We start from the raw sequence: 23,837 nt of genomic DNA on the forward strand, positions 1-23,837 counted from the left end.
TTTGATATGCCACTATTTTTAAAGTTAAAAAGAAGAGACAGGAAAATCAAGCTTAACAATCATCTGCTTTGATATATTTTCCCTCAGTCTATGGTTTTACTTTGGAGTAAATGTTAAATTGAATGGAAAAAAAAAAAAACAATTTCCAGAACTAATAAAAAATCTAAAGAGCTCTGAAAATAATCAGGTTATTGATTGCAACCTCACATACTGAAGAGAGTGCTGGAACTGGACTCAGGAAAACTGAGTTTTAAATTATGCCTCATTCACAGCTGTGTGATGTTGGATAAATAACATATGTTAGAAGCTTTAGCATCTTCATCTGTAAAATAGGGATAATGACTCCTATGGCACAAAATCTAACAAATGGATGGTCAGGCTCAAATAAGATGAATAATATATGGAAAGTTTTTTCTAAACTTTCTCAGACTACTATATAAAAGTTATTAATATTAATGGAATAGGCATAAATGTAAATAAAGTTGTTTCAAAGAATTTAGTTTTATAGGACTTTCACTCCAGGAATAGGGACAAGATCTCTGATTTTACTGGTATAAGGATTTCAGGAAGCAAAAAACTTTTACTACTTCTGATGATCATTTTGTCTACAATTCATAGTTTTAGAGACGGCCTGGACGTGGAGAGGATAAAAAGCCTGCCCAATATCAAGCAGGCCAGTGTTTCTTTCTTTTCTTTCTTTCTTTCTTTCTTTCTTTCTTTCTTTCTTTCTTTCTTTCTTTCTTTCTTTCTTTCTTTCTTTCTTTCTTTCTTTTTTTCTTTCTTTCTTTCTTTCTTTCTTTCTTTCTTTCTTTCTTTCTTTCTTTCTTTCTTTCTTTCTTTCTCTCTTTCTTTCTTTCTTTCTCTCTCTCTTTCTTTCTTTCTTTCTTTCTTTCTTTCTTTCTTTCTTTCTTTCTTTCTTTCTTTTTAATAGCCTTTTATTTACAGGTTATATGTATGGGTAACTTCACAGCATTGACAATTGCCAAGCCTCTTGTTCCAATTTTTCCCCTCCTTCCCCCCACCCCTTCCCCTAGATGGCAGAATGACCAATAGATGTTAAATATATTAAAATATAAATTAGATACACAATAAGTATACATGACCAAACCGTTACTTTGCTGTACAAAAAGAATCAGACTCTGAAATATTGTACAATTAGCCTGTGAAGGAAATCCAAAATGCAGGTGGGCAAAAATATAGGGATTGGGAATTCAATGTAATGATTTTTAGTCATCTCCCAGAATTCTTTCGCTGGGTGTAGCTGGTTCAATTCCTTACTGCTCCATTGGAACTGATTTGGTTCATCTCATTGCTGAGGATGGCCAGGTCCATCAGAATTGGTCATCATATAGTATTATTGTTGAAGTATATAATGATCTCTAGGCCAGTATGTTTCAAAGGCTCATGTCTTCTGGCTACATATCAACTCTCAATCCACTGTGACATAGTACCTATTTCACTTCAAATTGAATAGATGTTAATCTGAATGTGAAAAAAGCAATGTGATTATGATTTAAAAAAAAAAAAAAGAAGTAACTGGGTAAGGGGACAGTGATAATCTCATTAATGCTGTAAAAAGGAGAAAACCAATTCTTTGTCTTTTTAATTGTTTTGTTTTGTTTTTGTTGCCTGAGGATTATAACATTGTAACAAACTCTCAATGAGGCAATTCTTCCAAATTCAGACAGAAAGATGGACAACTGCCCTACACATTACAATGTAATGTTGCCAAGAGCATTGAGATTAAGTAATTTGCTTAGGATCCTTCAGCTATTTGAAAGAATAATGAAGTCAAGAGGAACTTACTTTAAATCCTAAACCTACAACTTCAATCAATCAATTTATTTTATTTTATTCTAAAGCTTTATTGATATTTTTGTCATTTTCAGATAGTTCCTACTTCATGAGAAGTTTCTTATAATAAAGTAGTTAAATTTCATTAATAATGATGACCTCATCTGAAAATACATGCAACACTTCCCATCTGTAGCTTTCTCCTACATTTAAGAAAATTAACATTAATCTGTTTTCTCTCCATTCCACCATACCCCTACTTCATTGAAAAAGGAAAAGTAAATTTCTTGTAACACATATGCATAATCAAGCGAAATAAATTTCTTCAATTTGAAAGTATATCTTTCATTCTGCACTCCCAAATACAGGATCTTTTGTAATGGATATATTTCTTTACTGGTTCCATTGATTATTGTTTTTACACGATTCAAAGTTTTTTCTTTGTTTTTTACCATGTTGTTGTTATTGCATAAATTATTCTAGTTTTGCTTATTTTCTTTTTATCAGCTTATTAAAGTCCTAAAAATTTGTTCATTTTCATATTCTTGATGCTATAATAGAAAATGTTCTGATTCTGCTTACCTCAATTTGTATTAGTTCATATAAGTCTTTTAGTATCTCTTTGATCATCTTTTTCTTCATTTCTAACAGTAAAATAGTACTGCATCAACTAGCATCTCAGAAATTATCCAGCCATTTCTCTGTTGACTGATATCCCTTTTAGTTTGCACCCTTAATTCCTTTGCCACCACACACACACACACACACACACACACCCCAAAAAAAATTGCTATAAATAGTTTTTGTACACACAGGATATTTTCCTCTTTGATCCGTTTTTTTTTTTCTTTTCTTTTCTTTCTTTCTTTTTTTCTTTCTTTTTTTTTTTTTTTTTTTTTTTTTTTTTTTTTTTTTTTTTTTTTGTATATAGGTCTGTTACTGGTATTACTGGGCCAAAGGACAGACACTGTTTAATAACTTTTATCACACAATTCCCAATTGCTTTTGAAGTGGCTGTACTCATGCATAGTCCAACAATGTGTCAAGATACCTGTTTCTCCACAGCCTTTCCAACATTAAAAATTTTCCCTTTTTGTCATTTTTATGAAAAAATTATAATGGATGTGGGATGGAATCTTAGGATTACTTTGATTTGCATTTCTCCAATTAGTAATGATTTAGAGTATTTTCCCCCAAATGACTAAAGATAGCCTAGGTTTCTTCCCTTAAGAACTGCCAATTCAAATCTCTAGACCAATTAGAATAAAATACTTCTTTTTCTTATAAATTGGAATCATTTCAATAGATAATCTTGAAAATGAGACCTTTATCAAAGAAACTAACTCAAAACATTTTTCTCAGTTAATGATTTTTACTTTAATCTTTACTATCTTAGTTTGTGTACCTGCGTAAGCATTATTAAAAAATTTCATGTGATAAACATTATACATTTTTTTCTTCCAAGTTCTTATCTATTCCTTATTTCATTATGGAAATTTAACAGTATTTGTTACATTCTTACTATTTGCCAGACAAGTGTGATGACCGGGGATTTTAAAATCAGCAGGAGTCAGGAATTTAGGTTAAGGGAAAATCTTCAATCTTTATTCTTTTTGAGGTGAAGGGGGATTGTGATAGCAATATGGGCAGCTGCGACAGGACCCAGCCAGAAGAGGTGAAGGGGGATCATGATAGCAATGTGTGCAGTTGCAACAAGATGCCAGCCAGCAGCAGTCTCTTTCCACTTCTCTCTCCTCCCCTCTGCCTCCACCCACCAAAATCGTCATTTCCTATACAACACATCAGGACTTGCACAAAGAGTGGGGCAGGGGCCAATCTTTTTCCAAGCATATATATTAATAGAGTATTGTTCAAATACTATTTAGCCTCATGTGCTTGGGACCTCAGTGCATCAACTCGAGCTTCAGCCCATTACGGATAAGGTGGTTGGTATGAATATAGATATGAAAATAAAAATAATGAATTTATGCTCTCTGGGCCCTTACATTATATCATGAGAAACCATAAATAAATAAGTGTACAAAAATAAATACAAAGTGGCTAAATGTAAAAGAGAAAGGGCATTAAGAATTAAAGGGATCAGGAAAAGCTTGAATTCTGTCTTGGAAGAAAACAAGTATCCTATGAAGTAGAGTTGAGAAAGGAATTGATATCAAATGCTGTGTATGGTCATAGTGAAAACACAGAAAAAGGGTTGTGGAACATAATACTATGTTTGAGGAATAGAAAGAGAGCCAATTTGTATAACTTTATACTCAAGAAAGAACAATATATAGTAAAACTAGAAAGCTTGTTTAGGGCTAGGTTGTGAAAATCTTTCATAGTGAAAAGAATTTATATGGGATTGTAGAGGTAATAGAGATGAATGACTATATTTTATGAAGTAGGGAAATGACACAGTAATACCTGGGCTTAAGGAAAACCACTTTGGAACCTATTTTGAAGACATATTGAAAGAAGAAAAACTTGAGGCATGGCAACCAATCAGAAGTCTACTGCAATTGTTTAAATAAGAGATGATGAGGTATTCACCTAAAGAGTTGGCTGCCTTGGATAAGTAACTTTAACTCTAGGGATCTTAGTTTTCTCCTCTGCTAAATGACAGGAAAAAAAAAAAAGATCACAACTTTCAGCTCAAAATACTGGATTGACCTATAACTGCAAAAAACCACAATTTCTCTATGAATCCTTTATGCAATTTTTATAGAAACAGAAAATGGGAAGGAGGACAAAGTAAAAATGCTATTAATAATGACTAATGCATGATTCATTCAACATTTAATATGGCCATAATACAAAAACACAAATAGTAGTTAAATTTAATCCATACCTCTGGTTTAGGAAAATATTATTTTATATAGTTGGGATGTCTTGCAATATAAAACAGGCCTACAAGGAAAAGCATGTATGTTCTTCATTAGTATCCACTATATACAAAAAAAGATAAGAAACAAAACAACCTGTCTTAAATATAAATTGGCTACAAGTGGATTGTTAGAAGCAATGTTTCTTGTTAAAATGTTTATGTTAGGAACAGTTGATGGATTTTATCTCTTTGTGTTTGATTGGGATACTGGACATTATAGTGATTGATCTTCTCTGCTTTTCATAGGAAACAATATTTTCAAAATTAGAATCCTGACATTTTTTAAGGTTTAAGAAGAAGATGGAGACAGTTAATAAATTTGCCCTTCACAAAGTTTATAAATATAGGTATTTGAGTTTTTATTTTTGTGTACATGTTTTTCATTTCATTTCGTTTTGTTTTGTTTTGATTTTTTTACCTTACATGCTTTGTCCTTCTTAGCAGTGGGTCATGAGTGTCTGTTCTACATTTTTACAAAATCCATCTGATAACTAAAAGAGGAACAGATTTTGGATGCTGTGCTGTCATAGAGAAAAACAATAGCAAAGAAGGTTTTAAAAAGGTAATTCTAATGGAGTTGACAGAGTGAGAGAACCCCCAGATGTCAATGAATCTGCAAAATAAGATTCCTCCAGCTGCAGTGTCTCAAAAGTTTGCCTTTTGAATGGCCTTCAAATTATCTTTTCCTTCATAAATCTCCTCTTTTTGGTTTTTCCCCAGATGAACATACCATTGATGTTTTAAGCAGTAAACACCCATATCACTTTTAATACTCTCTTTAACTCTATTCTGGCTTTCCTGAGTTTTCCTATATCTTCAATCTTACTGAATTTCACTTAAAAAATTATTCAATTTCTGATTGCTTAAACTTGAGTATAGATACAAATCATTATGAAGTTAATGTTTTTAATATATGTTATTTTGATATTTTCCAATTACATGTAAAAATTTAACATTCATATTTTAAAATTTTGAGTTTCAAATTCTCTTGGGCTGCTCCTCCAACTCCCTCTTCCTTAAGACAGCAAGCAATTTCATATTTACTATACATGTAAAATCAGGATAAGCATATATCCATGTTAAAATATTAGAAACAAACATAGGAGGAAAAATATAAAATATTTAAAAAAATTTTTAAAGTAGGTTTCAATCTGCATTCTGAGTATATTAGTTCGTTTCCTGGAGATGCATAGCATTTTTCATCATGAATCCTTTAAAATTGTCTTGAATCTTTGTGTTGATCAGAATAGTTAAGCCTTTCATACTTGATCAGCCTTGAAATAATGTTGTTGCTATCTCCATTGTTCTCCTGGTTCTGCTCTCTTCCCTTTACTTGATTTACCTTTACTTGACTGCATATAAATTTCCCAAGGTTTTTCTGAAAGCATCTTGATCATTATTTCTCACAGCAAGATGATATTTAATTACAATTATATACTACAACTTGATCAGTCATTCCCCAGTTCGTGGACATTCCCTCAAGTTCTAATTCTTTCCCATCGCAAAAGATTTTTGTACAAATAGGTCCTTTTTTCTTTTCTTTGATCTCTCTGGGATACAGACCTTGTAGTATCATTTCTGGGTCAAAGGGTTACTACAGTTATATAATCCTTTGGATATAATTCCAAACTCTTCTCCAGAATGGTTAGACTAGTTTACAACTCCCTCAGCAGTACCTGGAGTCCCAATTTTTCCACATCTCCTCCAGCACTTGTTACTTTTTCTTTTCTGTCAATTATTAGCCAATTTGATGGATGTGAGGTAGTTTGTTAGAGATGTTTTGATTTCTATTTCTCTAATTAATAGTGATTTAGAATGTTTTTTGATGTTACTGTAAATAACTGATCCTTTTTAATCTAGCTGTTCATATCCTTTGATCATTGATCAAATTAACAATGAATCTTACTTTTATAAATTTGATTCAGTTCACTATATATTTTAGAAATGAAATCTTTATTAGAAAAAAATGCGATAAATATTTCTAGTTTCATGTTTTTTCTAATTTTGGTGCTTCATTTTGTTTGTGTAAAGTCTTTTAATTTCATGTAATCAGTTATCCATTTTACATTCTAGGACACTCACTCAATTATAGAGTTTTCCTTTATAGAGCTGCCAGGTATATTTTTTTCAAGCTTTCCTAATTTATTTATTATATCACCCTTTATGTCTAAATTATTTATTTATTTTTACTTTATCTAGGTTTATGGTATGAAATGCTGAACTATACCTAGTTTTTCCCAAACTACTTTCCAGTTTTTCAATAACTTTTGCCAAATGTTGGGTCCTTACCCCAAAGCTTGGTTCTTTGTGTTTATGAAACACTAGATTAGTATGGGCACATCATCTTGTACTGATTACCACTTTGCAATATTGAACTAATCCTGAATTGATATAACTGGTATAACACCTTGGTCATAATGTATGATTTTTGTGATATGTAATCTACTTGCTAGTATTTTATTTAAAATTTTTGCATTGATATTTCTTTTTATATAAAGCTTTTTATTTTCAAAACACATGCATGCATAATTTGACAACATTGATCCTTGCATAGCCTTGTGTTTCAGATTATCTCTTGTTTCCCCTTACCCCTTTCCCTAGATAGCAGGCAATCCAATATATGTTAACCATGTTAAAATATATGTTAATTCCAATATGTATAAACATATTTACACAATTCTCTTGCTGCACAAGAAAAATCAGTTCAAAAAAAAAAAGAAAGTAAATGAGTAAGAAAACAAAATGCAAGCAAACAACAGCAAAAAGAATGAGAATGTTACATTATGATTCACATTCAATTCCCACAGTCCTCTCTCTGGGTGTAGATGACTCTCTTCATCACAAGATTTTAGGAACTGTTATCAATCATCTCATTCTTGATAAAAGTCATGTTCATCAGAATTGATCATCATATAATATTGATATTGACGTGTACAATGATCTCCTAGTTCTGCTCATTTCACTTATCTATCATCAGCTCATGTAAGTCTCTCCAGGCCTCTCTAGAATTCATCCTCCTAATCATTTCTTATAGAACAATAATAATAATAATAAAACAATAATATTCCATAATATTCATATACCATAACTTATTCAGCCATTCTCCAACTGATGTTTCAATTTCTTGCCATTACAAAAAGGGCCACCACAAACATTTTTACACATGTGGGTCTCTCTCCTTTCCTTAATGCATCAATATTTCTTTGGCACTTTGGTGATTCAGTAATTAGAATGCTGAACCTGAAATGAAGATAACTCATCTTTCTGAGTTCAAGTCTGGCTTCAGACATATACTAGCTATTTGACTCTGGCAAACAACTTAACCTTATTTGTCTCAATTCTCGTATCTATAAAATGAACTGAAGAAGAAAATGGCAAACCACTCCATTATCTTTTTCAACCCCAGTGCATCCATGAAAAGTCAAACATAACTGAAGACAATAACAGCAAATTTATTAATTAAAATTTGGTATTAAATTTTTATTCTTTAATTTTGCTCTCCATGATTTAGGTATCAAAACCATATTTGTGTCATAATACACATTTAGTAGGATTTCTTTAACTTTTTTTTCCAAAACATATAATTTTGGGATTACTTATTTTTTAAATGGTTCATAGAATTCACTTGTTAATGCATCTAGTTCTAGCGATTTTTTTTCTTAGAGAACTCATTTATTGCTTGTTCAAGTTATTTTTCCAAGATAGGATTGTTTAAATATTCCATTTTCTCTTCTATTAATCAGAGCAATTTATATTTGTGTAATATTCTTTGATTTCATTTAGACTGCCAGTTTTATTTTCATATAATTGGGCAAAATAACTCCCAATATTTTCTTTTATTTAATTTTCATTAATGGTTCATCACTCTATTTTCATACTAGTAATTTGGTTTTCTTCTTTCTTTTTTGTTTTAATCAAATTAACCAATGGATTATCTAATATATTGATTTTCTCCCTAAAATCAGTCTAAGTTTATATTTTTACTTTGAATTTTATAAATTCTTTGATTTTCAGGATTTCTATTTTGGTGTTTAATTGAAGATTTTTAAATTGTTTAAATTTTTTAAAGTTGATGTTTCAAAATAACTAGTTCCATACAAAGTTTAAATACTTTCTTGTTGTGCTTTTATATTCTTAATACTAGTTTCAAATGTTAACGTGCTTCTTTTAATAAACATAGTGCTTGAAGTGCTTGGTATATAATGGCAGGTACTTAATGTGTGATTGTTGACTGACATGATACTTTTGAAAATTTTAAGTAGAAATTTTCAATTTAATTTGCAAGCATATGTGCATCTAATTTTTTTTCTCCTCAAATTTCTGTACTTAATGTGTTCTTGCTTCCTCTATATTAGGTAAAGACCTGGATGGGCTGAGACTTCTAACCCTAAAAAGATAGATTTCATCAGAAGATTATAGTCATAGATTTAAAGTGGAAGTGAAGAAAAGGTCTTTGTTAAATATCTTTAAATGAGAAAGTCTTAATCTTTGGTTAGAACATTTATGAAGTACATAAAATAAAAAGTATAACTTCCTCTCATGTAAAGATTTGAAAGTAATTGACCAAAATTGTCTAATGCTGCAATAAAATAGTCTGAGGATAAAGTTGTAAGTTGTAAATATAACAGTCTTGAAACTGAAAAAAAAAAAAAACAATACATGCAATTGAGAGTCAAAGAGAAAAAAATGATTTTTAAATGTTTTTTATCTCTAAACTACTAAGAGATTAAGAATTTTATCAGGAATAAGAACACGGTACACAAGAGATAGCTTACCACTTTGTCCAGTATTTTACACCAACCAGAGCCACAGCTACAAATTTATCAAATTGGGGTCAGGGGTTAGATGGATACAAAAGAAATTTACCTGAGACATGGCAATTAGAGAGTGTGTAAAAGCATGCATGTTTAAGAAAAAAAGTGTATGTAAGAGGACATAGTACTCTTCTATGCTGCTGAATGACTCACTACGGCTGGAAAAATGAAGTGGAAAGGGATGAGAAAGCTAATGGTTTATATAGGTTTAGGCTGCAGGCTATGATTTTGGGTTAGGAAATTTATCCTGGTCAAACAGGGAAATCACAGCATGTCCTGGAATAGTGCTTAGAGAATCATTTTTTGTTACTGTTGTGAAGCTAAGTGATATAGAAGTACTGAGCCAAGAATAAGGAAGACTCATTTTCCTCAGTTCAAATCTAGTTTCATACATTTATTAGCTATGTGACCCTTGGCAAATCATTTTGCCCCAGTTTTCTAATCTGTAAAAAAAAAATAAAGTGTAAAACTGGAAAAGGCAATGACAAATAATGCCAGTATCTATGCCAAGAATCCTCCAAAAGGGGTCATGAGGAGTTGTACATGACTTAAAATGAATATACATTGTCCAACATCAGTAAACAAATGAACAAACAAAACCCCATTTTTACCCTTAGTCTGGACTGGTTACAAAAATCACTTCAATAGGGAATGGAAAGAAGGAAGTGATGGTAGAAAAAGAAAAAGGTAATATCATTTTACTGTCTATAGCAATCATGGGATTATGTGTCTGTGATGTCTGCTTTAATTGCTGAATCAATGATATGTCACACAGACACTGCATTGGATTAAAAGTTGGAAGGAACCACAGAGATCACTCAATCTAACCCCTATTATGAGCTGTCTTTGAAAACTATAGCAGCTGATTCATTTTGTCTTTAATCAGGGGAGAAGAATGCTCAGGAAAAACATTTCTGGAGTCATCTGACCATTAGAAATTACTCCTTGGGGATATGGCTCCCGGGGCCTGAGGTTACAGAACACCTGTTATAAGAAAAAATGTATTCTCTCACTGATTTGGGCAATGGCTTTTGCCTCATGAACTCTATAAACCTATTTAAACTTCTTGTTCTTTTTATACACAATATGATTGTAAAGTAATGTAGCCTGTTTAAAATGGGATATTGGGGGGAAAGGGTTTGGTTTGACAGTACCACAAAAAAGGTTTCACATATTCAGAAGAAAGAACTACCATTGGCCAGTTACCCATTGCAATAGCATAAGAATATGATAGATTTTGAGATCTTAGAGTTCATCAAATACAACCTCAATACTTTTACAAATGAGGATATTGTGACTCAGGGACATTAAGTGAATTTTATAGGGTCACACAACTCATGTCTGAGGCAGGATTTGAAGCTAGATATTTCTAAAGTGAAAAACACTGTACTATCCACTATAAGATCTTCCCTAACAAAGTACATATATAGATTGAGAAACAAAATCAAGTCTCCTGTAAGGCAGACAAGAATCTGTAATAGAACCCACTCAGCCATGAGTTCTGAAAACATCGTTTCCATTTTTTCTTATAGAAATCCACTCTGAATTTGCTCCGTAAATAAGAAAAGGTAGCTAATTCAAATTATGAGAATTCACACTTGGTTCTCAGCTCAGTTTCTTCCAGTCCTTGGATTATATGCTGTTTAGGTCACTACAGAGGAAGCCTGGAGAATAAATTTACTATTAGGTTTTTGATAGCTAACAGAACTAATTTATAAACCCTTGAGGATTAAAAATGGCATGAAAGTTGTACATGATGGCTACCGGTTAATTAACAATTCAGGTGAGTGGCTGCTATTTTGATAATCCACATGAAGAGTAAACTGTGGCAGATGGTTGCCATGTAGAATTTATCTTGTTAATATTTATCTTGGATGCTGAATAAGTCTCTCTTTATCCTGGTCTTTTAGAATAGAATCTATTTTTCCATTCTCTTCCTCTGTCCTCTACTCCCTTCCTGCTTTTTCCTTTTCTCCTTTTTCTTTTTCTCTCAATTTCCTTCTGTTTCTTTTCATTCTTCTTCTCTACCTATAACTATCTTTTTTCTTCTTATTTGATTTTCTTTACCTGATCAGTCAGTAATTTTAAAAATATTTATTATTATTTTAATATAAAATTTTGTGCAATCTGTTCTTAATTTAAAATCCCATAAAAGTTGATTTAAAATATTTAATCTTTCAAAGAAAATAAAACTCCAGGGGAAACTAGAATAAGGAGGACTGCTGATTAATCTTTTTGCAAGTGAATGTTTTTTAGAAGACCAAGTTTGTCAATGTAGGGTTTCAAACATTTTTGTAATGATAGATGATGCATTCTTCAATGACATCATTGGGGAAGAAGTATTTATTTTAAAGGAGAGGCTATTTCAAGGATGATTCATAGGGAAAAAAATGTGTAATGTTTAATCATTTCCTACCACACCTTCATGTTTCATAGTGGTTTTCTAACCAAGTATATTCATCTAGCGCTCAGAATCATCATTGGCAAGTTTAAATGGAAGGGGATTGATGGAAGGATCTAGTCAAAATCCTTGACTTTTTTTCAGATACAATAATATCAACCCCATTTTACAGATAAGGTTGCTTAAATGAAGTAAATCATGATATTGGCTTTTAAAATTAAATGTAAATATACTCAACATAGTCAGCATATCCAGCAATACAAGCATAAGGCAAGTGATTTGGGAAGGTACCAGAATAAAGAATTTTGAAACTGATGACAAAGAACATAAGATGAAACACAACTTTCCAATTGCTATGTGTGTTACCCTACGTAAGTCACTTAATTTAAATGAGCCTTTGTTTCTTCATTTGTAAACTGAATAGATTAGAATAGCTGACCACTAAGGCCTTTTCAGTGTCAAATCTATGCTTCTATGACCACTGTGTCTTAGTATTTACTGAAACATATCTCATTATTTCAAACAATCAATATTGCCCCAGTTCTCTATTGTTCTGAAGATATAGATTTTAAAGATTCATTAAGTTCAAATCCTTAAGAAATATCAACACAATCATATAACAAGTGAAACTTGTTATCTTACAATTTTTTCTGTGTAGGAAGTTATCAACAGGGAAGAAATAGACATTGGGCTACAATTTTAAGATCAAGAGTTCCTTGGAGTTCATAAATGAAAAGGAAGCTGCCTAAGAAGCAAAGTTATCCATCAGTGCATAAATTATGAATAAAGTGTTGTTTTCCTAGAGTGGTACTATTATGATTTTATTGATGATATCCTTTTATATACTGTGGTTTCCTTTGTTTAATTAGGCATGAGGGAATGTGTGAACTTGAGTCTACATCTATTCTCCAAGCACATTTTGGATCGTCATTATAATAAACATTATTATTATATACATTGTAGATATATACATATATATTATATACATAATAAATGTTTATTCATTCAACAGACATAGTCAATGGTTTCAAGTGTACATGTCTTTAAATAAGACCTAGGACTACTATTCTTGACAGGAAGTGATGAGTAATTATGATGCCTGATGCTCACAGCCAAAAGTGATCTCTTCCTCTAATTCCCAGTACTTAGTGTATACATTACTCATATGGTACTTATCATACTGTCTTTTAATATGAACTTAAATCATCTGTAAATATTAATTCAAATCTGGAACTATAAGGGACTAAAGGAACATTGATGAAGATAAATCATTCATACATACATGCATATTTACATATTCATAGTTTTAAAGGTATAGGGGACACTAGAGAACATCTGCTTGATCCTTTCCACTTCCATAAACTGAATCCTAGAGAAGAGTTATGATTTGCCCAAAGTCAAACCACCTAGTTCACCATTCCTTTGCCAATTTTCCAAGTAAAAAGTGAAGAGACTTGGAACAAAGTCATATAAAAAGAGACAGAGATGAAGTTTAAATCTATTTTTTATGTCACAAAGTCTAAAGACAAAGCATAGGTACTTCTCCATTCCTTCAAAAAGCATGGCATAGTGAAGACCAAGCTGAATCTGGAGAAAGAGCACTTGAGCCATTCCCAACTCTGCTTTACTTATATGTCATTAAGTCACATATGGTCTCTGGACTTCTCTTTCTCATGTGTAAAATGAAAGAATAGACTAGATGGCTGCTGACTTCAGTGAGTTCACAGAGCTCACACAGAGCTCAGAATCTTTGATCAGCTAAGAGATCCAATGGATCAAGTCCTAGATTTGGAGTCACAAATACCTGTACTTGTCACAGCCACATGCTTGTGACCCCTGGGCAAGCCACTTCTGTGTGTCTCAGTTTCTCATTTGCAAACTGGGGATAGTCACAGCACCCATCTCACAACCTAACTGTTCTAAGGATCAAATAAGATAATATATGTAAATACTTTGCAAGATATAAAACTTTATATAAATGTTAGCTATTATTATTGTTTCATTTAGTTCCAGACTTAGGAGTTCACCTGTGAGAGAAATGCCAGTGTGTAAACTCCATGAAGATGATATATTATTCATATTAAATTTATCTCTAACTTACTGTATATAATTAGATAAATTTATATTGTGGTGTTATTAAATAATTGCTTGGAACTCGAGGTAAAGTGATTTGATCATGGTCCCACAAATAGTTTCTTTCAGATGAAGGACTTTAATTCATATTTTCCTGATTCCAATGACTTGCCTCTATGAATTGTAACATTTATTAAAATGGTTCAATTCTTTCAGTTGAATCCAATTCTTTGTGACCCTATTTGGGATTTCCTTGACAAAGACACTAGAATGGTTTGTCATCTCCTTCTCCAGCCCATTTTACATAGGAGGAAACTGAGGCATATAGAATTAAGTGACTTTCCCAAGATCACATAACTAATAAGAGTTTGAGGCTGAATTTCAACTTCAATCTTCCTGACTCCTGGCCCAGTGCTCTATCCACTGTGTCACCCAACTACTATCAGGAACTAATCTAAAACACAGAGTAGAAAGATAATATTCACAGGATGCCAAAGTAAAATAAAAATTGACCAATGTATATAATGTCATTAAGCAGGTTAATCTAGAAAATTTCAGGCTTACTACAAATTTTAATTGGTATTACATTTTGTATGAAGTCTCTAATAGTCCTCCATTATCTTAATATTTTTTCCTACAAGATTAATCTGAATATATGTTATATATTTGGCTTCAGATACTTACTAGGTATATGACCAGGGGCAAGCCCACTGACCCCTGTCTACTTCAGATTCCTCTTTTGTAAAAGGAGGATATTAAGAACACCTACATATCTGGGTTGCTGTGAGGATAAAATAAGATGACAGTTTTAAAACTTAGCACAGTACCTAGCCTATAATATAAATGTTATTTATTGATTTACAGATAACACATTATATACATACATATATATATACACATGCACATACAAGCAAACATATTTGTGTATATGTGTGCACATATACACACACATATCTGTAAAAATGGTGCACAATATCCGCATACACAGTCACATCAAATTTATTTGTATATTATGTCCCCCAGTAGAACATGGGTTCTTTGATAGAAAAGGCTGATTTTTTTTTCTTTTTTGGATTGTGTTTATCTTTTTAGCTTCTTTGCTTAGAGTAGTACCTGGAACAAAGTAGATACTTAATGATCCTGGTCTACTCTGGCTGGAATAGGGGTACTTGTTCATAAGGTAACCATGTTATGCAATTTAGCAATTTTATAAAGTGATAAGTCATTTCTATTTTGCCTAGATAAAATTCTTTTGAATGAAAGACCTAATGAATTCAGTTCTCAATGAAAGATTTGCATTTCTACTCAGAAACTTCCATCCCATTTTCAATGTATTACTGAAGCACATTCTCTCTAGCTCACTACCTAGAATCACTCTATTTTTAGTCACATCTCATGTTCTTCTCTTATTCTGATCTTTTCTTAAAGATGGAATCCAATAGGAATAAATAATTGGCCCCATTTTTTGCCTTGGATCTTTTTTTTCATGGGGAAGATCTGGGAAGATGGCAGGGTAGATTGGTAAATTTTCTCCCACAAATAGAACAGATTTGTGCCTCAGAAGGAACATAACTAGTGAAAAACCAAGAAGATTTGTAGCAAAACAAAGGGTATAACCTAAGAAGTTCTGAAGAAAGAAGTTAGATATATTTTCTGTGGTGAATTTATGGAAAAACATGAACAATATTTTTACAAGATCAATTGTGGACAGGTTGAAGTTTTTACCTTTGGAAGGAACATGGATGAGATCATAACCTCATTAAAATATCAAAGGAAATATATCTATAAACCTAATGTTTTTATAGAGGGACAGTAATTCCAGAACAGAAAGTTAAAACACTTCAGCAGCATAAATGAAGCAACACAAAATAAAGAAAGGAATCAAATTATTTCATACTAGACTCACTGTCACTTGAGACATCTATGGAGACATGGATTTTTGTGACTTTAACTATGCTTAACATTAGAAAGAAATATTCTATATATATAATAGAAAATATGGCAGTTAGAAGAGGTCAGATAAGTGCCTTCCACTTGGTTTGATGTGTGCCTAAAGAAGAGAAATTTTCTTTTCACCTAATAATTTGTAAGCTTATCAAATCCTTTGGTAAAGGTCTTTAAAATTTTTAGATTGTATAACTTAATGCTTCTATTTTTATTATTTATAAAATGTAGAATTTAAAGAAAAGCTCAAAAGAACATTAGCCTGGGAGACAACTTTTGTATATATTCATACTTCATAAATGCTGCCATTTTATTTTTTATTGATCTCTTGCAAATTATTTCAAGATTGGTAGATGAGGATAGTTATGGTTATTGAAGTCACATCTGTTATGTCTGGAAACAGTATCTTTTTAATTATGACTACACATATGCATCTAATAAAAAAAGAGAGAGATCACTAACTGATCCTGAATTTTGGTTTCTTCTCTTCTCAAAAGATTTATCCATTATGTTAGGGAAGGAACACCAATAACTAATCACTTTCCCTAAGTGTAGAAATTTTTTCTGTCTCAAGATATTGAACTAAATGTACAGTATGTCAAAATAAAAATGACCTTTATCTTCTTTGATTCTTAATAAAGATGATATGCCATCTGGTGATGAGTGAAATATTTCTAACTAAGAACAAAACTAAGAATGAACTTGGAAAAGCAGTATATATATATATATATATATATATATATATATATCTTCTTTATTTTTTTAAATCTCTGCTTTCTATTCTATTCTGAATATGGACAAGAAGAGCAAAATATCAAATATGATTAGTTCTGCAGTATAATCAAAAAATTATGTTTTTTGATTTGTCAACATGTCCTCAAAATTAGCTAGTACTTTGTAAAACATCACTCAGAGTAGAACTTTGGAAAAATATCTTGTACCTACAAGCCCTATTTACAGTGAATTTGCAAAGCATTCTACTATTCTGGCTTTCTCCTGGTCCACAGTAACGGGGCATCATTGACCCATTATAGGCTCTGCAGGCTAAAGCTTTATGCATGACATCTAGAATTCCATCCTAATTAGTGCAGAGGTTCATAGGCACACAATATTTGGAGACACTAACCACCTACTATGTAAACAGCTTTCTAATAGAAGCTGTGATGGTGATTGATACTATCTCTTATTTCCCTTAAAACTGAGATCTTGAAATGGTTATGGAGAAGAACAGAAATGGACTTAAAGTGTAGGACTACATCAAGAAGAAATATTTTTTTGTGTGGGTGTGTCACAGAGCTTCTATCTCTGAAGACTGATAGGCCAAAGGATTTGTTGTTCATTCTCTATTTCAAAGGTTCCAGTGACATCATGCAGTGACCTTGACTTGGGTGTAAATTGGATTTAAGGCAGACTGCCACAAAGTTGTCAGCATTACCCCCTCTTCCAGTGTCACTAAAGTCCACTGGCAAAACTAAAGTACTACTAGTATCCCTGAGAGTGGAAAGGAGATTGAGAGGGGGCTGTGGAAAAAAAAAAAAAAAAAACACTGGCTTTGAAGGTTAAAGAACTGAGCTTAGTTTGATCATAAATTCAAAGATGATCACAGCATAGCTGTGTGATAACTGATGTGTTTATATATCTATATACACATAAGTTATATATGAGAAAAGCACTTCACAAAAATGGCAAACCCTCATTATATCATATTTAAAAAGAATTTATCCTTTGAGATATTAGAACATATGTTTATGTTTTCCTTAGTTTCTTTTATATCAGTCAATATATTTCTTTATCATTAACAATTAATCATATTTTTAACAGAACAAATTATGAACATTGGAGCTGTTACTTTTGCAAATATATCATATATAGATGTAGGTAAAATATATGTGTATTTATAACAATGATATGTTATATATATATACAATGATATATATACAATATATATATATGATAACATATAATAGTTAATTTAAAATTTTAAATTGTTTTGCATATATAAATTAATTTGAGCCTCATAGTAAACTTATGAGGAATAGTCACTATAAATTTTGATGATGATGAAACTCTGTCTCATAAATGTTGAATGATTTGTTCATGGTCACATGACTAGTAAGTGTTGAGGGTAAGATTTGAATTACTATTCTGACCTTAAACAAATCATTTTACATTTCTAGGCTCCATTTTCCTCTTCTAGGCTTCATTTTCCTCATCAATAAAATGAAGTTAAGTAAAATATTTTAGATCCCTTTCAAATGCTAATCCTATGTCTTTTGCCTGATCCTCCACCTCCATTTGAAGGAAAGATCAATAGTGCATATGGTCACTGACCTCTATTATTGCATTTGCTCATGCTCTGGCACTTTAAAGAAAAACCTGAATATCCATTCAGTTTCAGCCTGTTGCATTAATTATTCATTCTAGCTATGTACAATATACAATAGACAAAACACAGCTCTTTTACTTTAACACTATACATGGAAAGTATCATATATTATTAATGGGTAGAGACAGCGAGGGCCAGTATAAAGATCACTGGATCTGCAGAATCACAGCATCCAAGCTCAAATCCTGTGTGTCATCAATTATGCCATTACAGATAGTTATGTAATCTTTGTAGGCCTCAGTTTCTGGAGCATTAAAATAAAGGAGCTGCACTAGATGACCTATAAGTTCCTTTTCTACTTTATAAGCATCATTTTATTATTTATTCAATGAGTGAATTTCACTGTAGTCCTCTGAGAAATTTCCAAGAGCCAGGGCTTGAAGGATTAGATTGCTTCAGCCTTCCTAAATGATCCCAGTTTGTCTAGCTAATAATAAACAAAAAAGACTGGAGATAGCTTTAAATCTCATAAACCTTCAATAATTTCAGCAGTAAAAATAACTCCAGCAGACTGAAAGGTTCTACCTATCCAGAAAGTCTTCCAGAATAAATCTGTTGATGGACTGTCCACTTATTGATAATAATACTCTATCTTTAAAAGATTAATCATCAGGTTGATTAAAGGATGATTAAAACTTTAGTTGAAGTAACTTTCAAGATCCATCTATTAACTTTCCATGGAAGACTGGAAAACTCACACTGATAAAATTAAATATCTTTCATATGTTGATATCATTTAAAACAGATGTATCAGTTTAAAATCTTCATCTTTTTTCACTTTTACTATGAAAAAAATACTGTTTTTCTCTCACATTAACCAATTAAAGAAACATGATAGATAGAGTTGACCTTAATCTATTTTGAAGTTTCATCTTTGACACATACTAGCTGTGTGACATGGGCAAATCACTTAATGTCTCAATGCATTGGCATAGGCTTTCTGGGTAGGTAGATTTCATCTCTCTTTTGAAATATGCTTGAATGTTATGGCAACTACATATTAAAATAAATCATTGGAATAGAATTTTTGTAGAGCCTATTATAATCTTGGACTTGATCTATTATTTTATGGGCATAGATAATCTCTGATGAGGGAACCCCCTTTACCATTGCAGATCAGTTCCCATTCTTTGTCTTATTGAAGACAAGACTTTTCCAAGGACACCCAGCAAGGCACAACTGGAACCCCGGTTTCTCTGACTCCTAGGTCTGCTCTTTATTCATTATGTCATGCTTAATGTATTAATGTAATGTTTTTAGTTTTTTTCATATCTTTACATAATTTGTTACTGTTTTTCAGTTGTGAGGAAAATGAATTTAAATATGTATTTATATGTAATGGTGCTTTGATATATGCCTGGATCATCTAAGATAAAGACATTCATATGGGAGACAGAAGGGACTTGTTCTAGGGAGTAGACATTTTGGTTCCTCCAATGACAATACTAGGAGCAACCTCTTTCTATTTGTTGTGTACTCCTTAAATCTATCTAATGGAGGCACAAGCATTCTATCTAATGGATGGTCTTCCTGGATGAGTGACTTGTTCACCTGAAGCAGGAGTGTTAAGCACTAAACTGGGTGAGAGAAGGGATACATTGTCCTTCCTAGGAGATCATTTTCTATTAAAATGTAGAAGTTATTGCAAAACCCTAATTGTAAAAACGCACCAATATAATCGGACTTTGTAGTAGCTAAGAAGTAGCTACTTCAGTAGCTAAAGAACCCAAACTCTTCAGTGAAATAGCGAATTTGTCAAATTGACAAATTCCCATCCACTCACCCTCTTAAAAACAAAACAAAAAATGAAAAAAAATCATACAGCTAGAATTTTGATATCTGAAATATTTCTATTCTGGGATCTAAATAGTTGAGTTTGGAAGTTCCCAAGGCAATCTGTTTGTTCTCCCTGTCAGTGGCCTGAACCTCCAACTTCATCAACTGCTCCTCCAGCTTCTGAACAGCTTTCTTCTTAGTTTCTACCACCTTTTTAGATTTGACATCCTTTCGGACCTTGGCCTCAGCTTTGGCACTTTTCAGATCTCTTTGAGCATCAGTGAGCTGGTCCTTCTTGGCATCAATCTTAGTCTGCAGGTTCAGCATGGACTTCTCAAAAGTTTTTGGTGGTGCCCTCTGATGGTTACACAGAATTGCAACAGCTCTGTTGGCACGGTTATAAGAAAGGATCTTTGCTGGGATATTTTCATCCGGGGCAGTAAGCTCCTTTAGCTGCTGCTGTAGCGTGATAGAAGCATTGTATGTATGGAAAACCTTGATTGTCAAGCCCTCCATGAGATCTTGAAGGTGTTGAGGATACTACTATTTAGTCTATCAAAAAGATCATCCTCAGGCTGCTTGTTCTCCATAAATAGCTGAAGATTCTTAAAAACCCTCTTCTCAACAGGGACCTTGTTGTAGTATCGGATGGAATCCTTTCCTAGGAAATCAAACTCAACCACGTATTCCTGGCCATCCATCTCTGGATGTAAGTTGATGTGCTCTACTTGGAGGGAACAGCAGCCCACAGTATCAGCTGTTTCTCCTTCTTTCTCATTGCCAGCTCTCAGAGCAAGCTTGTCAATGAAGTATAATGCTACAGCCCTCTGTCGGACTTTCATTTCCTTGGACTTCCAGTCTTCTTGGTATTGGTTCTGGATCTTGTCTACGCACTTCTTCAATATACGGGCTGTCTCATACTTCTGCCAAACCTTCTCCCCCTTGATTCATGAACTAGGGTTCAGCATAATGTACTTGATGTATCCTTGGATATTCTCAGTCCAGGACACCAGCCAGGTAACCTTGTTATCATGTCGAACTTCTTTCCATTTATGTCCAGGGGGAGGAGGAGGAACCTTGGCATCTTTGCTACAGTTGATAATTATATCTTCAGGCATAATCTGCCTTTTCAACATTCCCATCTTGGGATGGTTGCCTCGTGCCTCGAAAAGAACTGGAGGTTCAGTCTTGAAGTTGGCAATTCTCTCTCTGTGACTGTCCATCACACAGAACCCATACTCTTTCAATAGCCTTTCATTTTCCTCTTTGCTTTTCAGTTTCTCTTCCTTGCTCATTTGCTTTCTTGCTTCCAACTGGGCTTTGAAATACTGGCTTATCTGGTTGAAGTCACACTTGCTAAGACTGGTGATATTATTTTTCTCTTCATTTGTCATCTCCTTTCTCCAGTCTTTGAAGAAATTTTTCCTAAAAATATCCTTAGTAGTGTATTCATGGCCAAGCATTTTTTCAAAGAATGTAGCCACTTCTTCTGCTTTGGGATTCAGCTTCATGACTTTACCATCATAGTAGAACTTGACATTTTCTGGCAGAGGCTGGTAAGGTGGAGCAAACACAGGGCCTTTATGTTCCAGGAATTTCCAGTTGATGCCTTCAGGATAGGGCTCTTCTTCCCACCATTTCCATTTTTGCTCCTCCTTTTTCTTGGGCTTCTTCTGCTTGTTATCTGGTTCAGGAAGTTTCTTATCTTTGTTCTTGATTATTTTTGTTTGTTGTCCTCCTCTTCCTCTGGTTTCCGCTTCTTCACTTTTCTGATATCTTCTGTTTTTATTTTCTTGGGTTTATAATCAGCATTATCATCATCTCAAGGTCTCTTTAAAGGCTTGATATCTTCTTTAGGTGAGGCAAAATAACCATCATCAACTGGTTCATCTTTAATAAGAGGAAGGCTAGAAAAAACATTTTCTTTCTCCTTTATTTTTGCATCTCCAGATGGTCTTCCCCTTTCTTCCTTTCGTTTCTCTTTGTCTCTATCTTTGTGTTTGTCTTTGTGTTTGGTTTTCTCCTTTTCTCTGTTTGTGCTCACTATTACTGTGCTTGGACTTTTCCTTGTCCTTCTTGTGCTCTTTGTGTCGGTGTTCATGATCTTTGTGTTTATCTTTGTGTTTGTGACAATCATTCACTCAGAAATCCACATCGATCTGGGAGTTGTTGCACAGTTGATCCCCACTCATGTCGGATGTAGCCGCGGCACTGGCAGGACTGGGAAGGGGGCAGGCGATAGAAGGCAGACTGCTCGGAACCTGGCCTTGAGTAAGGAGATCAGGCCTCGGAGCAAAGGAGGTGGTGGATGAGTGAGGCCGAGGAATCAGCAACAGCAGCAGGGTTGCTATTCGGTCACCAAAATGTGGAGTTCTTGTTCTTTAAAATATAATATGAGGTGGTTCTCTCTGGGAGAAAGCAGGTTTCTCAAAGAGGTTTTCTGGAGGCAGCCTTAGTTTCAGTTACAATCAGTAATTACTCCAAAATACAGCCAGCTGGTAAAAATGCAAACGTTTATTTTCTCCTTCCAAAATAGCCCGGCTAGTTGAGAGCCCTATCTCTTTGCTTGGTTTTAAGAGCTCTTGCAGCTTTGTCCTTTGCCTCTGCTTTCTTCAGCCTCCAGCCAGCACCAAGATGGAAGATGCAATGACTCTCTCTTGTCTCAGAGGGCTTGTGGGCTTCCTTGCAGAGTGCTCCTCTCTGACTCCAGTCAATGTTCCCAAGTACTTCTTTTAAGCTCTAAGAGCTTCCTCCATATATATGATCTCCCAAAGGTTAACTCCTCCTTCTGGAGGCAGGGCTTAAGGGAGGTGTAAATTCGGATATCTCATACTAAATCGTGTGAACTCCAATGAGTACTTAAATATTTCTTGCTTCTTTCTATGAGCTCTCTAAAGGTGTGAACACAAGCATTATGCTCTATCAGTATTAGCAACCCATCACCTTGCAAGGATTCCCTCTAAGGTGTGCACCAACAAGCACTGTATCAATTCTATTGAGTTAACACCAGAATTCTGACATCTCCCTTGAGTTTTCACTTTGTTTCAAGTTGAGTTGACACTAGGATTCCAATACTCTGATCCCCAAAATAAAAATGGACTTTTAGTCTGATTTGTTTTTACCCTTCAGTTCAAAGTGGAAAAAAAAGTATCATCCTAAATTCAGTAGATTGAGCCATCATGTTCTTGGAGCCAGGATTCCCAAGCAGATACTACTATGGGATTGGCAAGAGAGCCCTAAGAAGTCAAGGTACCATGACAGGCTGAAATAGGAGTGACTTGGAATTTGGAGGGATTATGTCTTATATTATCTGAGTTAAACTGTGAACCTAATTTCATCCTTTCCTCATAGAGTGAGGCAGTTTAGAATGGAGAGGATTTTGCTGGTATGGTAAAATAAAATAGTCTTTTAGAGTGGTGATAACACTGAGAAAGAATGGTCATACATGATTATGGAGAATAAGAAAAGAACAATAGCATAAAGACAAAGGCAAGAGTAAATATGTAAGAGGAAGAAGCAGATGGTATGGAATTCTTTAGACAAGTTAAATGTAGAGCCAAAATGGAAAAAAATAAACACAGGAACTCTCTGAGTTGTCCCCCAAACTGCTCCAATATCCTTTAAATCAGTGGTTCTCAAAGTAGGGTCTAGAGAATCTTGGGGATCTCTGAAACCTTTTTAGGGGGACTACAAATTCAGAAATAGTTTTTATTTCCAATATGGTAAATGTCTATAAACATAATCCAGATAAGCAAAAATTCT

At 33.4% G+C, this 23,837-nt stretch overlaps 1 pseudogene; it reads right to left on the reverse strand.

Annotated features, from left to right (window-relative positions):
• Positions 1 to 20,064: 20,064 nt before the first annotated feature.
• On the reverse strand, positions 20,065 to 22,282 carry LOC100918748 (annotated as a pseudogene).
• Positions 22,283 to 23,837: the final 1,555 nt, after the last annotated feature.

The sequence above is a fragment of the Sarcophilus harrisii genome, chromosome 5 (assembly GCF_902635505.1).
Source record: "Sarcophilus harrisii chromosome 5, mSarHar1.11, whole genome shotgun sequence".
Lineage (NCBI taxonomy): Eukaryota > Metazoa > Chordata > Mammalia > Dasyuromorphia > Dasyuridae > Sarcophilus > Sarcophilus harrisii.